The sequence below is a fragment of the Geotrypetes seraphini genome, chromosome 3, assembly GCF_902459505.1.
Source record: "Geotrypetes seraphini chromosome 3, aGeoSer1.1, whole genome shotgun sequence".
In the NCBI taxonomy this organism is placed as follows: domain Eukaryota; kingdom Metazoa; phylum Chordata; class Amphibia; order Gymnophiona; family Dermophiidae; genus Geotrypetes; species Geotrypetes seraphini.
The window spans coordinates 242533980-242547893 of NC_047086.1; the positions used below are offsets into that span (position 1 = coordinate 242533980).

At 43.9% G+C, this 13914-nt stretch overlaps 1 long non-coding RNA gene across 1 annotated transcript; it reads left to right on the top strand.

Annotated features, from left to right (window-relative positions):
* The first annotated feature begins 12581 nt into the window (after positions 1 to 12581).
* On the top strand, positions 12582 to 13223 carry LOC117356407. Its single transcript, XR_004538634.1, has 2 exons — positions 12582 to 12740; positions 12907 to 13223. It is a non-coding gene; the product is annotated as an uncharacterized LOC117356407 (long non-coding RNA).
* The last annotated feature ends 691 nt before the right edge of the window (positions 13224 to 13914 follow it).

Consider the following 13914-nt stretch of genomic DNA (forward strand, 5'->3'; position numbering starts at 1 on the left):
TAGGATAAGCATTTAATCAAATACTTGAATAAACTTGAAACTTGAAACTTAAATTGCTTTGAATACTGACTCCTGAATATCCTATCACATATGATATATTACTGTAAAAATAGAAAATCATAATAAAAAAATACCATGCACGCACTAGAGCACCCAATAAAGCTAAATATCCTTTATTCACCTATCCAGTGATTACTAACCCTGGTACCACTGATGATAGTAGGACAAGGCTCGACCAACTCTCAGGTGCTAGATTGCCATGGTAGTTAAAAATTGAACTCTAGCACCTGGGATTATTTTTGCACTCAAATGGGATTTCTTTTATATATATGAGGGTCATTTCATAAATAATGCACACTATTTTTTTTAATTGACTTTTTTTTTTTTCAAGTATTTCTTTATAATCCTTCAATATATTCTCCCTGCTTTGCAATGACTGAGTCCCAACATCCGGGAAGCTTCATTATTCCATCCAAGACACCGTTTTAGTTCAGTTGCCGAATGGCTCGGGTATCGGTGGAAGAAAGCTCTTCCAGAGATGCAAAACGATGTCCTTGCATAGGTTGTTTCAACTTTGGAAAAAGGTCATAGTCTGGTGGTCTTATGTCTGGACTGTAGGGAGCATGAGGTAACACCTCCCTGCAGTATTCATGTAGTTTTTCAATGATATTCCCTATGTGCATGCGAGCGTTGTCATGAAGAATGAGTGGCCCAGCCAAGAGCAATTGAGGTCGGGTTTTGTGCATTTTTCTGTGCATTTTTTGCAAAAAATCAGGATAATAAACTGCTGTGACACTTCTTCCACATGGAACTTTGTCTATGATAATGATGCCTTCATGATCGTAAGAAAAAAATCATCATTTGTTTGACTTTTGATTGAGCTCATCAAAATTTTTTTGGTCGTGGGGAAGATGGAGCGCTCCACTTGTCTTTGAAAAACTACACGAATACGTCTGGGAGGTATTACCTCATGCTCCCTACAGTCCAGACATGAGTCCACCAGACTTTGACCTTTTTCCAAAATTGAAACAACCTATGCGTGGACATCGTTTTGCATCACTGGAAGAGCTTTCTTCCGCTGGTACCCGAACCATTCGGCAACTGAACAAAATGGTGTCTTGGATGGAATAATGAAGGTTCCCGGACGATGGGACTCAGTTATTGCAAAGCAGGGAGACTATATTGAAGGACTGTAAAGAAATACTTGGAAAAAAACAAAAAAAACCCCATGTAAATTAAAAAAAAATAGTGTGCATTATTTATGAAATGACCCTCGTATATATTTGGCTGTGGTGCTGTAGAAAAAAACAGCATATTTTCTCTTCACTACAGCAGCCCATCTCTCTGAAAGCTTGAGCAATGCTGTTCAGGAAATGCAGGAGCTCTTGCAGTTTCCGGTCTCATGAGACTTAAAACTGTGGGATCAACCTGAACGTCTTGCAGTGCATGGCTCAAGCTTACAGAGAGCCCAATTGCTGTGGGGGGAAACAGGAAATAAGTTGTTTTTATTTTCTACAAGTGTGGGGAATAGGCAGCAGGCTCTAAGGAAAAAAACTGGATAAAGCCTTGGGGAAGGGTACATAAGAGAGGGAGGCTGAGAGATACATAGAGAGAGGCTGGATAAAGGATGCGGGAAGGGTTACATGAGGGAGAAAGACGTTTTGCCCGCTGTGCGTCCAGAGTTTTAGGGGGTGTATTGGGAGGCATGTTATGTATGTGTTTTGGGCGTGTTTAACTTGGACATCTTGCAGTGATAATCGAACCTATCCTGAGACATCCTGGAGGGAACTTAGATGTTTGGAGCTAGAACTGTTTCAAGTTTATTTAAGATATTTGATATAATCGCAATATCCAAATCCAATGCGATTTACAACGATTAAAAATAGGAAAAATAAAAAATCCAACAAACAAGACATTAAAAACAATTATGACATAAAAATGCAATTGAGAAAGAGGGGGTTAAAAAAATTGGATTAAATTCAATTCCAAAATAAATGAAAAAGGATGGGCAAGGAGACAAAAGGTTAGGAAACGTTACCCACTTAATTTCTGCTTAACAGTGTTCCTTGTCCAGATAAATTCCAGAATGAGGTCATATGATTTTAAATGAGTCAGTTAAAGGTGTCTAAGTGCCACAGATGTACCCAAACTGACCACTTGACCACTGGATACATTAAGGTATGACTTTCCCTCACTGCTCACTGACCCCCTCCCACCAACCAAAAATCTGAATGAAATAGTACATATCAGTCTCTAGAAAGGCAGCACTTGGTATTGGAACATAAGAATAGCCTTACTGGGTCAGACCAATGGTCCATCTAGCCCACTAGCCTTTCTTCACCGGTGGCTAATCCAGGTCACTAGTATCTGGAAATCCCCCAAATAGTAGCAACATTCCATGTTACTGATCCAGGGCAAGCAGTGACTTCCCCCATGTCTGTCTCAATAATAGACTGGACTTTTCCTCCAGGAAATTGTCCAAATCTTTCTTAAAACCAGCTATGTTAACCACTCTTACTACAACCTCTGGCAAAGCGTTCCAGAACTATTCTCTGAGTGAAAAAATATTTTCTTCTATTGGTTTCTTAAGTAAGCTAGTGGATAGGCTAGTGAGCCACAGAGAGGAGGACTCAGGCCTATGAGCAACTCTAACCAAAACCCTACTCTGCTGCCATATACAGTAGGTGCCACCTGCAGCCATGAGAGCTATTGGGGTGATAGGTGGGTCTAGTAGGTTTTGGGGAAGTTTTGGATAGTCTAAAACAAAATCACCTCTAGACTAGCACCTTAAGCAACGTAAAAGCAAGCCTCAGAGACCTCAAATTCAGGCAGTGTGCTGCTAGATGTAATAGCAGGTCAGAATCTCAATCATTGGCATTGATTCTGATCTGCTATTACATCTAGCAGCATACTGCCTGAATTTGAGGTCTCTGAGGTTTGCTTTTATGTTGCTTAAGGTGCTAGTCTAGAGGTGATTTTGGCTTAGACTGATCATTGTTACACCTCTTTGTAGTTGTCTCATTGGAGTTTTTGATAGCTCACCATAAATTATAAGGAGAATATGGTGAGATTTACTTCTGGCACTCTTATGTGAAGTTCACAGCAGTGCCCGCTAAAGTGTTCCACAGCTCTATTGACATGTCTGTGTGGCCAGCCCATCACATTGCTGACCCCTTCCATGTCTGGATTTGGACGTTTTCAACTTGGATGTTTCTGTGGTCAAATATGGGACTAAACTTAAGAGTTACTAAGGGTTGGATATCCTGTAGGCCAAGACGTACAACTAGACAATTCCCTCCCCCCCAATAAAATATATATTTTGGACGTCTAACAGTTCTGCTATCAAAAATGGATGTTTCTGTGCTTCCAACTTTGGACGTTTAGTGGGAAATATCCAAGTTGGACTTAGATGTTCTTTTCAAAAATGGTCCTCTGTGTTAGGGGGGAATTCTATACATGGTGCTCAAACTTTGGCACAGGAAAATATTGGTGCTATGAGTGATTCCTTTATAGCAGTGAATCTCAAACTGTGTGCCGTGGCACTAGTATGCCTTCTGAGATTTTATAACAGACTCGCTTATAACAGAATATCATCTATAGCAGATGAGGTCTACTGGTCCCGACCATGCGCCTTTACGAACATGCAGAAATGCCCCGCATATAGCTGACTCGCATATAACGGAATTTCACATATAATGGACAAACAATTTGGTCCCCAGAGCCGCTTTTAGCTGTAGTTTTGTTCGGCTATAACGGACATGCAGGCTTCGCCTACAAGGCGCATGGCATGCCGGTGATACAGTATCAAAATGTGTACATCACTAAAACATATGAAAGAAATGCATCTCAGAAGAAAATGACATATTATTTTTCTTTCTAGTGCAGTACGACATAATGCTTTAGAAGTTTAGAACATCTTTTAGTGTTCTGGTTTTGCAATCATTTCGTGCCATACCAATGTTTTGCTGAGTTTTGTTATTGATGTTGCTGATATGCTTGTGCAGTGACTGTTGTTCATTGATTGTACGCTATTTCAAGTTGACCTAAATAAAGTTTTTTAAAAAATCAACTCTGGATATAACGGACTGTTTTGCCAGGTCCCTTGAAGTCCGTTAAAACGAGATTATACTGTACAAGCCAGAATCCAAGACCTGAACTCCTTGTTCCATTCAAAAGGGGAAATATGCAGGAAAATCACTGCAGGGCTCAACTGAACAACAGGTGCCCCCCCTCCCCCTCCAATGTCCTTGATTAAGCCCAATGCTTCCTGTCACAACATTTCTATAGAAAGGAAATCCCACCATATGTGTCCCATGTTTCCCAATTGGCCACACTCTGTCCAGTACTTATGATCCCTTCCATCCAATACAGGTATAGCTTCACTGGGGTCAAATACATACGATGTATAAATTTGTAGCCCACTTCCAGTATGGGAACAGAAAAGGAAACTTGTCCTGTAATTCTCATAATTAATTAAAAATTTATAACCCGCATAGCTAACAATTCTATGTGGATAACATCAAAACACACATAATAGAATTGTGACAAAAACATACACATACCATAAAAAAAAACATAATGAAAACAATAAAAAAAACACAATAAGAGTAACAACAATCTTAATTCTAATTACATTTAAAAAATCATTAAAACAAGTATCAACAAAACTGTAACTTACTAAATCACACTAAACACCCCCAAAAGCACCTATTCCACCAATACTGACAACCAACATACAGTAATTCATGCTGCAAAAGTGCATGCAAACAGTACAGTTTATAGCCCTTCCTAAACTGTAACACATTGAAAGCCTGCCTTAAATACAGGGGTAACTTATTCCAACAAACAAGGCCCTGTACTGATAACAAAGTATTACGATGGACAGACATCCACACTATGCCCAATGTAGACACATCCAAACAGAGCTTATCCACAGAGCGTAGGCTTTATGTTGGCTGATAAAAATGTAAAAGGGAATGCATGACCGTAGGACCTTTATCATTCAGCATCTTAAAAATTGAGAACCACCCTTTCTCATCCTAGCTAAAATCCAACTTATCCTGCTACTTAATCATAAAAGGAGTTTTGTGAAAGCTGGTAGATAGTAACAGTTGATATAAGAACATAAGAACATAAGAAGTTGCCTCCGCTGAGGCAGACCATAGGTCCATCCTGCTCAGCGGTCCGCTCCCGCAGCGGCCCATCAGGCCCATTGCCTGAGCAATGGTCTATACCTATCTATACCCCCCAATCCCTTTTTCTTCTAGGAATCTATCCAAACCTTCTTTGAAACCATTTAATATTTTCTTGTCTACAACAGCCTCTGGAAGCGCGTTCCATGTGTCCACCACCCTCTGAGTGAAAAAGAACTTCCTAGTGTTTGTTCTAAACCTGTCCCCTTTCAATTTCTCCCAATGCCCCCTTGTGCTTGTGGTGCCCCTTAATTTGAAAAATCTGTCCCTGTCTACTTTTTCTATGCCCTTCAGGATCTTGAAGGTTTCTATCATGTCTCCTCTAAGTCTTCGCTTTTCCAGGGAGAAAAGTCCCAACTGCTTCAATCTGTCGGTATATGGGAGATTTTCCATTCCCTTTATCAGTTTGGTTGCTCTTCTTTGTACTCCCTCAAGTACCGCCATGTCTTTCTTGAGGTACGGCGACCAGTACTGGACACAGTACTCCAGATGCGGCCGTACCATTGCACGATACAGCGGCATGATGACTTCCTTCGTCCTGGTCGTAATACCCTTCTTAATGATACCCAGCATTCTGTTTGCTTTCCTAGAGGCTGTGGCGCATTGCGCCGATGCCTTCAGTGTTGCGTCTTCCATCACTCCCAGGTCTCTCTCCAGGTTACTAACCCCTAGTGGTGTTCCCCCCATTTTGTATGTGAACATCGGGTTCTTTTTCCCCACGTGCATGACCTTGCATTTCCCCACGTTGAAGCTCATCTGCCACTTTTCGGCCCACTTTTCCAGCTGCGTTAGATCCTTTTGGAGATCCTCGCAGTCTTCTTTGGTTTGAGCCCTGCTGTATAGTTTGGTGTCATCTGCAAATTTAATGACTTCACACTTAGTTCCCGCCTCTAGGTCATTTATGTAGATATTGAACAAGAGCGGTCCCAGCACTGACCCCTGCGGAACTCCGCTCGTGACCCCTTTCCAGTCTGAGTAGTGGCCCTTTACGCCAACCCTCTGCTTCCTGTTTGCCAGCCAGTTTTTGATCCATCGGTGGACCTCCCCTTGTACCCCGTGGTTCCATATCTTTTTAAGCAGTCTCTCGTGTGGCACCTTGTCGAAGGCTTTTTAGAAGTCAAGGTAAATGATGTCTATAGATTCCCCTTTATCCACCTGGCTGTTCACTCCCTCAAAGAAGTACAATAAGTTTGTGAGGCATGACCTACCCTTACAGAAGCCATGTTGACTCGGTTTTAGCTGCCCATTTTTTTCGATGTGCTCACAGATGCTGTCTTTAATCAGTGCCTCCATCATCTTTCCCGGGACTGAGGTCAGGCTCACCGGCCTGTAGTTTCCCGGGTCCCCCCTTGCGTCCTTCTTGAAGATGGGCGTGACATTTGCTATTTTCCAATCCTCCGGGATCTCTCCGGTTTTTAAGGATAGGTTGCATATCTGTCGAAGTGGCTCCGCTATTACGTCTTTTAGTTACTTGAGTACCCTTGGGTGAATGCCATCCGGACCCGGCGATTTGTCGCTCTTTAGTCTGTCGATCTGCTTGAGTACATCCTCTTGGCTTACCTCTAAATCGACCAGCTTATCGTCTTGGTCTCCTATTACGATCTCCTCGGGTTCCGGAATGGTGGTTATATTCTCCATCGTGAAGACTGACGTGAAGAACTCATTTAACCTGTCAGCTATCTCTTTCTCTTCTTTTACAACTCCCTTTCTGTCTCCATCGTCCAATGGTCCCACTTCTTCTCTCACCAGTTGCTTCCCCTTGACGTATCTGAAGAACAACTTGAAGTTTGTTGCTTCCTTTGCCAGTCTCTCTTCGTATTCTCTTTTTGCTTTTCTAACCACTCGGTGACACTCTTTCTGGTGTTCTTTGTGCCCTTTTTGGTTCTCCTCTGTTTGGTCTTTTTTCCATTTTCTGAACGATGCTTTCTTGTCGCTTATCGCCTTCTTCACTGCACTTGTTATCCACACTGGGTTTTTTGTTCTATTTTTTTTGCACCCTTTTCTGAACTTGGGGATGCATATGCTTTGTGCTTCGTGCACAGTCTCCTTGAATAAGGTCCAGGCTTTTTCTACGGATTCCGTCTTCCCTTTGTTGCCTTTGAGCTTCTTTCCCACCATTTTTCTCATGGCATCATAATTTCCTTTTTTGAAGTTGAGTGCCGTCGTTGTGGTTCTTTTCCCCTTTGATGATCCAATTTCAAGCCTGCACTGGATCATGTTGTGATCGCTGTTACCTAGTGGGGGTAATACCGCCACCTCTTTTGCTGTCCCCCCTAGTCCGTTGAAGATTAGGTCAAGAGTGGCATCGCCCCTTGTTGGTTCCGTGACCAGCTGCTCCATGAAACAGTCCCTCGTGACTTTTATGAATTTTGTCTCTCTTGCACAGTTTGAGTGCCCAATACTCCAGTCTATCCCAGGATGGTTGAAGTCCCCCATCACCACCACATTTCCGCTTCTGCATACCTGCTTCAGTTCAGCCTCCATCTCCTGGTCGATTTCTTCCGGTTGTCCAGGTGGGCGGTAGTACAGACCCAGTTTAATGTCTGCTCCTGCTCCTCCCTGTAGCTTAACCCATAGTGATTACAGGCCATCCGCCCGTACTGTTGTTTCCGTCCTGGCTGATGGTATGGAGTCTTTTATGTACAGCGCTATTCCTCCACCCTTTTTATGTGTCCTGTCTTTCCTGTATAGTTTGTACCCTGGTATGGTCACATCCCATTGATTGTCCTCAGTCCACCACGTTTCTGTGACTCCAATTATGTCTAGGTCCTTATTGCTGGCTGTGATTTCCAGTTCTCCCATTTTGGCCCTCAGGCTCCTAGCATTTGTGTATAGGCAGTTTAAGACCCAGTTTTTTGTCCTCTCTCTTTGTTTCCCTTGTGCTTTGGTATTCCTGCAGTTTCCCTCATGGTTTGCCAGCCCCTGAGCTTCGTCCTCCTCCTGTTGTGTGTGTGTGACGTCCTCTGCCTGTTTCCCCTGCACCTCCTGCTCTCCTAATTCCCACTCGGTCCTGGGCTCTTTTTCACAATGACTTTGCCCCTCTGTTTCCTGTTGTTCTGTGTTGGTGCCGCTTACCTGGTCCATTTGTGCCCTCGATCCCTGCAATGCGTCTTTAGGTTCTTTTTCAACCCATACACCCTCAGACCCGAGTCCTCTTTTACACTGTCCCAGTTCAATACCTTTGTCAGGTACTGATGTCCGATGTGTCGAGGTCAGGTCGACTATCGGCTTTCCCCTTCTTCTCAGTTTAAAGCCAAGTCTATGACGTTCTGGACGTTGCATGCCAGCATCCTCGTCCCAGCTGTGCTAAGGTGCAGTCCATCTCTTCTGTAGAGCTTGTTCTTCCCCAAGAAGGTAGTCCAGTTCCTAACAAAGTGGAAGCCCTCCTCCTCGCACCATCTCCTCAGCCAAAAGTTAATTGATTGTAGTTCGCTCTGTCTCTTTGTGTCCGCTCTCGGTACTGGCAGGATCTCTGAGAAGGCTATCTTCCTTGTCCTTAGTCTCAGTTTCCTCCCCAGGGTCCTGAACTGGTCAGTTAATGTAGTCTTGTTGAAGTTTCTCCTGCTGATGTCGTTGGTTCCGATGTGGATCACTACTGCTGTCTCCTCCGTCTCGGCTCCCTCCAGGATCCTCTCGATATTGTTGATGATGTCTTTTGTTCTTGCCCCCGGGAGACATGTTACCAGTCTGTCCTCTCTCCCTCCGGCTATATGACTGTCTACTCCTCTCAGGATTGAGTCCCTGACCACGATAGCCGATCTCCCTTCTTCAACTGTCTCTCTGGTCTCAGATCTGTGTCATATGTGTAGTCCGTTTGTCCGTCCTCTGGGCTCTGCTGTGTCTCCGCCCCTGGTCTCAGGTCTGTGTCATCTGCGCAGTTCGCTAGTCCTTTCTCCTGGCTCTGATGGATCTCCTCCTCCTCTGCCTGCCCAGGTCCTCCGCAAGGTCCTAGTTCCATGGTGTCTGGTGATTCCTGTCGTCCAACTGTCGGTTCCCTCCTGGTGTGTTGGTGGTCCTGTGCCTCTACCATCTTGCAGGCCTCCTCAATGAATTTCTCGAGCTCCCTAACTTGTTCTGCGATGTGGCTCTCTCTGGCGGTGTCCACGGTTGTCCAACACTGTTCTTCCAGGGTGCACAGTCCCTCCAGTTCTTGTACTCGAACCTGCAGTCTCCCGACCTCCTTCTTCAGGCTATCCAGTTCCTGACATCGATTGCAAATGTATACCTGCCTCCCGGAGGGGAGGTAGTCATACATATGGCACACGATGCAGAAAACTGGGTAGCTCCCCTGGGTTCCTGTAGCCTCCATTCCTGTAGCCTCGGTGATTTGGGAGCGGTGCCTGATGTGCAGTTATCTGAAAAAGTAGAGAGAGAGAGAAAGAGTGATAAGTGGAGAATAGAAATTTTTTTTTTTTTTAGGTTAGAAGTTATTGAGGTTAGAAGTTAGAAGTTGGGTTAAATTTGCTGCTGGGCTGCCTGGGCTCCTTCACAGGCTTCCTTCGCCGCGCACCGAATGGCTGGGTGCCGTTGGCTCCCCTCCTTTTAAGGGGGGGGAGTCCGGGCACCGACGCTGCTGTGACGCGGCACGGGTGGGCGGAGCTACCTCTCGCCACCCGTTCCGCGCTGTCGCTAGCCCCTGCCTCCTCCTCCGACCTGAAAAAAAGCAAAAACGCCTCCTCTCCTCTCCCTTTGGCTCTCCTGCTTCCTCAGCCGCTGCCCGCCCTCGCTGCCTCCACGCGCTGAGGAGCCTTAGCGCCGCTGGCCCCTCCTTTTAAGGGGGGGGAGTCCGGGCACCGACGCTGCTGTGACGCGGCACGCGGCACGGGTGGGCGGAGCTACCTCTCGCCACCCGTTCCGCGCTGTCGCTAGCCCCTGCCTCCTCCTCCGACCTGAAAAAACTTAGCTAACAGCCCCTAAGTACCATAATAATGGAGAAAAAATGTTTGAAAGGTGTTAAAGGGCACACCAGATCCTTTCAATGCTCACCACTCCCCAAAAAGTGCAAATATCTATCTGTAAGCTACCTCTTTACTCGCACACCAATGATAGGCAGCGGAGCCTTAGACAGTTTGAAATAAGATGGACTCCGGAAAACAGTTTCCCCTTCCAAATTCACAATGCATGCAGCACATAAGGGTTATCTTTCCCCAATTCTGCTTTTTTTTTTTCTATTAAAAAAAACCATGGGAGAGCACGACACTTGACAGACTAAATTTCCTCCTGTTCTAGTGCAAGTCATGCTTTTTCACCAGAAATGGACCTCCAATCGAACAGAACTCTCAATTGAGCTACAGCATAATTTTTTATGCATGGAACCCCCAAACCCCCACTCTTTAGCTCAAATCAAAAAAGTCCTAGATGCTCTAGATACCCTAGGATGCCTATCCTGCAAAATAAAATAAAAAATGTATTTTTGAAGGACATTAATCATTTTAATGGTTCCTGAACTGGAAAAGCCATAGATAAAACCAATATCTGCAATAAAATGTTCATCTTTATAATATCAATCCACCCTAGCCATGAAAAACTCTTAGGACTCCGAACGTCCAAGTCCCTGGCCAATGCTGACATTAACATAGAAACATAGAAAGGTGACGGCAGAAAAGGGCCATAGCCCACCAAGTCTGCCCACTCTACTGACCCGCCCTATCAAGTCTGAGTGTCTTACTAGGCCTCTGTAGGGATCCCACGTAGATGTCCCATTTATTCTTAAAGTCAAGCACGCTATTGGCCTTGGCCACCTGCTCCGGAAGTTTATTCCAGTGCCCTACCACTCTTTCCGTGAAGAAATACTTCCTAATGTCACCCCTAAATTTCCCTCCTCTGAGTTTGAGCGGATGTCCTCTTGTGGCTGAGGGTCCCCTGAGTAGAAAGATGTCATCTTCTACCTCGACACGACCCGTGATGTATTTAAACGTTTCAATCATGTCTCCCCTCTCCCTGCGTTCCTCCAGAGTGTAGAGCTGCAGTTTGTTCAGTCTCTCCTCATACGAGAGACCCTTGAGCCCCAAAATATTCCTAGTGGCCATCCGCTGAACCGACTCGACTCTAAGCACATCTTTGCGGTAATGTGGCCTCCAGAATTGCACACAGTACTCCAGGTGAGGTCTTACCATGGTTTTGTACAGTGGCAATATGACCTCAGGTTTCCTGCTAACGAAGCTTCTATTGATACATCCCATCATTTGTCTTGCCTTGGATGATGCTTTTTCCACCTGATTTGCAACCTTCATGTCAGCACTGATGATCACTCCCAAGTCTCGCTCAACTATCGTCCTGGTCAACATTTCTCCATTTAAGGTGTAGGTTTTGCATGAATTCCTGCTACCGAGGTGCATGACCTTACATTTCTTGGCGTTGAAGCCCAGCTGCTATGTTGAGGACCAGTTCTCCAATGTAAGCAGGTCCTGCGTCATACAATCCTGCAAATCATTTTCCCTTACTATATTGCATATTTTGGCGTCATCAGCGAATAATGTTACTTTACCCTGAAGCCCTAATGACCCATAATTAGATATGTAGAGAAATTTAGTATCTTCACAGAGTTGAATACTCAAATACCGAATAGACTTTTTGGCTCAATGGAAGGGGAAAGCTTCAGGGAAGAGGTAGCACAGATTCAAAGCACTTCAGACTTACTAAAGATTGAGTTTGTATCCACTGGAAGGCAGACTAGGGGGTTAGAAAGAATACAAATAACATCATCAGTGAACAAAGCAATTTTATGATCACACACACCTACATTAATTTCTTGCATATCAGGAATATCCCTCACATACTCAGCAAAAGGTTCAGTTACCATGGTAAAAAGAAGTAGAGAAAGGGAACACCCCTGACACGTTCCCCTAGTTGTGGTAGGAAAAACTTTTGCATTTCAAGCTAGTATAATGAATATTTGATGGAGTACTCTTATTCCCCAAGCCCAGTCTTACTATTCTTTTAGAAAACTGTTGAAAATGTAACTGTTTGATAAATTTGTGAACTGAATGTCATTGTTGTATTTCCAAGATGTGTATGACAAGTGTATGTTGTGACAGGGAGAGTCCTATCATGCTGGAAGAAACCCTGAAGTGCTCTAAAACTATCCCTAAACCTACCCCTAGAAGCAGGCAGGTTAGGGAAACTGTCCCTGCAGAATTTATCCCCAGTGAAAGGCAACCTAAAATGGATCCGATTATACTTGCCTAGTTCTAATGTAGGAAATGCTAAAAGCATAGAACTACAAGGACCAGCATGCACCAGGCAGGTGATAGCAAAACCCACAAAGGGATTAGCTCCTGCAGTCAACTTTGCTGGGGGCAGGGCTAATGAGCAGAGAAGCTATCCAGGATCATTAACCAAGCACCAGAGAACCACAGGTGTTTTGAGGGGCAATCAGCCTATGCTAAGGCCAAGGGAGGCAGAGGCAGCCACAAGTTTACAGGATGCCTGAATCATTGGAGAGAGGCAGACCTGTGCCAGCCAGGATTCAGGAGGCAGAAGCCAGCATTCCCCACAGAAAGCAAGGAGTAAATTTCAGAACTGAAATTTCTAATCGTTCTTCTGAAGGTAATGATGAATTTGATACAGAAATGCCAGAAGAAATGCTTACAAATGATGTTGAAATAGAACCTGAGGAGTCATGCTTGTTTGCGAGCGTGATTACAGAGTAAAGTTTGGGGAAAGTAAAAAAAAATGCTGTTTCTGATAAGGTGGTGTTGCTTCACAAAACTAGGAATACCAGAAGCGTTAAGGATTACTGCCTCTGATTGAACTAAGAATACCAGAAGGATCAGGAATTACTGCTTCTGATGTAATTAAGGTAACAGAAGAGTTAAGAATCACTGCTTCAGGAGAACTGTCCAAGTAGTGCAAGCAGGTTCCAGGACTTGAAACTGAAAAGTTTTATTTTTGTATTTTTCTTGAACTTTAGTAATGAATAAAGCATGGTGGGCTAACAAGCTGTTTAGCCACCAATGAAGGTTTTTGTTTGTATGCTTTTGGAATTGCACTACAATATAAGACCAGAAAATAAAGTCATCTTAAAATTCACACTAAACACCTGTACTGAACCTCTTATTTTGATGCTGACACCCCTCTACCCCTCCATGCCTCATTCAACTGCTCAGCTGAGGCTTGGATGACCCAGGTTAGAGCTCGGGCTACTCCAGTGCAGGTCTTACCCGGTCACATAGTATATGATTCACAGATTGTACAGTTTTTCTTGATGTGAACTGCCTAGAACTGAAAGGTGTGGCAGTATATAAGAATAAAGTTTTATTATTTATTTATTAAATGCATCGGAATCGTCATTCACTTGTGGGTGCACTTGCAGATGTTAATATAGGGCTCAAATCCAAGCAACAACACAGGTTCATGCATGTTAACTACTAAAGCGACAAGTAATACGGAACAATTAACTACACCTCCCAGATGTACACAGATTTTATAGCTATCATCTATTACATTTTGCAGTTAAAGTGCTTTAACTGCAAAACTGCTTTAACTGCAAAACCTTAATGTAGTTTAGTAAATAGGCAAGTTGGGGCCATAATAGACTTATCTTTCAGCATTTATTGGTCTGGGATTTCTATTGGTAGAATGGCCCAAATTATTACTGTTTTAGGTAGTAGTAGGGAGACTGACCAATTTTAATTCTCTTTCTGATAATGTCTCTAATTGAATTAGTTTTCTATAATCTCATGACAGGAATAACCTCATTTCTAAACCAAAATAGGTTGGA